We start from the raw sequence: 2,895 nt of genomic DNA, 5'->3' as shown, positions 1-2,895 counted from the left end.
ATCCCCACTTTATCAACTTGGAGCTCTTGATGTTGATCATTCAAGTCTCTATGCTCTTCCTTAGTTGCCACTTCTTCACTAGTGATTGTTCCACAAAACATTGTAGAGGAAGGCTTGATAGGATATGATAGGTTGGGGTTCACATGAATAAGAGTTACTCTCTTATTTGGGAAATCAATGCTTGCACCCACAGTGTTGAGAAATGGAATTCCTAGTATGAGAGGGAGCATGTTGGTTTCTTTCATCTTAACTACCATGAAGTCTGTTGGAATTGTGCAATCACCAACCTTGAGTGGATAGTTCTCAATCAAACCAAGTGGAGATTTTGAGGAGGCATCTCCAAATGTGATGGAAGAAGAGGGTTGCTTTATATCTTTGATCCCAAGACTCTTTACCATCTCAAGTGACATCACATTAACACTTGCTCCTGAATCACACAAGGCATCATCAAGTTGTAAAGCACCAAGTGAGCAAGGTATAGTGAATCTGCCTGGATCTTCAAGTTTGGAAAGTGTTTTTGGACTTGGTTGTTCTTCACTTGGTGAATCAAAAATTCCCATGATCTCTTCCACCTTCTCTCTGTTTGCTAGAATAGCTTTGATGAACCCTATATGGCTAGGAACTTGAGACAAGCTATCCACATGAGGCAAAGGTGCTCCAACTCTATTCATATTAGCTTTGAAACTTGAGAGAACTTTCTTTTTGGCCTTTGTAAGAACCCTTTGGGGAAATAGAATTGGAGGACTATAAAGAGGAAGAGCAACACTTGGTTCATCTTTTTTTTTAACCTTCTTGGCAACTATCTCCTTACCCCTTGATCCCTTCTCAGATTTTTCAACTTTAGCAACCACCAAACTCTCAGCAGCAGAACCATATAGGAGAGAAGAGATCTCTTCAATAGACCTTTCATTCTCATCAGCATGGCTATCCATTTTTGATTTTTCGAAACTCATACTACTAACCCTGTTCACTTCTTCCTTGAAGATGGCATTGCAAAACGCCTTTGGGTTTTGTTCTGATTTTCCCGGTAGATAACCCATTTGTTTTGTTGAAGAGGAAGAAGCTTGTCCCTGGACCTGTGTTTGCAACCTTTCAAACTTATCATTTAACTCACCATAGACATTGTCAACCTTGTTGTGTATGGCTTTCATTTGTGTAGCAAGTTCAATGGCTCCTCTTCCTTGTCCTTCTAGGAGTTGTCTAAGTAGAGCATTTGTGTCATCTACTTGACCTTGAGGATGTGGTGCAGTCAATTGTTGTTGAGGTTGGGAATAGCTTTGAGGCTTGGCTTGGTAGTTTCCTTGAGGTTGAGGCTGATAGTTGGGTTGGGAAGGGAAACCAGGTGGTTTTTTGGGTGGATAAGACTGATCTTGTGGGTTCTCCACATTGGTGCTGCGGTAAGAGAGGTTAGGGTGGTTGCGGTAATTAGGATTGAACTTGTTATAGCCTTGGCCACCAACATAATTGACCTCTTCTTGTCTCTCAACACAAGCTGCCATACCTTCTTGATAAAGTTCACATTCATTGACAAAGTGGACTGGCTTTTGAGTGGCAAGAAGCATCTTATCCATCTTTTCATTCAATGCTTTGATCTCCTTGCGGTGATGCTCATTCATATCAGAATGATCTCTTGTAGTTCGATCATAATCCTCCCCATAGTTACCATCACTTTGAGCAAGATTCTCCACCAAAGTCATACCAATATCAACATCTTGGCCAAGAAAGTTTCCATTACTTGCTGTGTCAAGCAACATCCTTATCTTTGGTAGCACTCCTCTATACAATATGCTAAGAAGAGACTCCTTGGAGAAACCATGATGAGGACATTGCATAGTATAGCCCTTGAATCTCTCCCATGCTTCACAAAAACTCTCATTTCCTTTTTGTGCAAAGCTTGATATCTCATTTCTCAATCTTGCTGTTCTTGTAGTTGAGAAGAACTTGGAGAGGAAGGCTCTCTTGCATTGATCCCACGAAGTAATGGATCCAACTGGTAGGTTCTTCTCCCATGTCCTAGCTCTATCTCCAAGAGAAAACGGAAAGAGGCGGAGTTTGAATGCATCGTCCGAGATACCATTGATTTTAACTGTCCCACACATTATGTCAAACTGATCCAAGTGGTCAAGAGGGTCTTCCATAGGCAGACCATGAAACTTTGAGCTTTGCACCATGTTGATAAGACTGACTTGATTTCGTAGTTGTTGTTCTCAACAGCGGGTGCTCTGATTCCTTGGCGGTTCCCATGAATGTTCGGTTGATCAAAGGCTCCAATGACTCGAGGTTGTCTTGGAGGATGGATAGGAGCTTGGTTTTGGTTGGGCTGCTCATTTCCATTATGAGCAGCGGCTGGAGGAGGGTTGTTCTCCATGGCTTGGCGGGCTAAACGGCGGTTCTCTCGTTCAAGTAAGTGAATGTCGTCCACAGGCTGAAACAAGTTGGCTAGGCCGTGGCTTCTCAAGTTCATACAACCTGAAAATCAAAGACAACCCACCAATCCAATCCAAGTAACAAACAGTGCAAAGTAAATGAATAGTCTCAAGCAAAGTTGAAATCCTAATGGTCAATTCAAATGCAAACGGGCAACGGCGCCAAATTGATGTAGTATCTTTCAGTATCAATTATTTATCAATCCACAATTTGCAATCAACCAACACACCAAGAATACACAAATATGCTTAATCTATTCTTAACAAGGAAAAGTTCTTTTGTCATTACTTAACTATCAAAATGACTCAAATAAAGCAAACACTAGTAAAACATGTTCATATAGCTACAGGTTCTTGCTACAGAAAGAGTAGTAGTAAATTATAACCACAGATAATTACAAATTAGTGACAAAGTATTAATTAATATAATTTGTAGCTAATTAGTTACTAAGTGTAACTATATAGTAAC

At 40.7% G+C, this 2,895-nt stretch overlaps 1 non-coding gene across 1 annotated transcript; it reads left to right on the top strand.

Moving 5' to 3' along the window:
* The first annotated feature begins 1,809 nt into the window (after positions 1 to 1,809).
* On the top strand, positions 1,810 to 1,916 carry LOC147927445 (small nucleolar RNA R71). Its single transcript, XR_015583051.1, has one exon. It is a non-coding gene; the product is annotated as a small nucleolar RNA R71 (small nucleolar RNA).
* The last annotated feature ends 979 nt before the right edge of the window (positions 1,917 to 2,895 follow it).

This window comes from Camelina sativa, chromosome 15 (genome assembly GCF_030686135.1).
Source record: "Camelina sativa cultivar CO46 ecotype springtype chromosome 15, ASM3068613v1".
Lineage (NCBI taxonomy): Eukaryota > Viridiplantae > Streptophyta > Magnoliopsida > Brassicales > Brassicaceae > Camelina > Camelina sativa.
The sequence above is the reverse complement of the archived record's forward strand: the minus strand, read 5'-3'. Positions and strand labels throughout refer to the sequence as shown.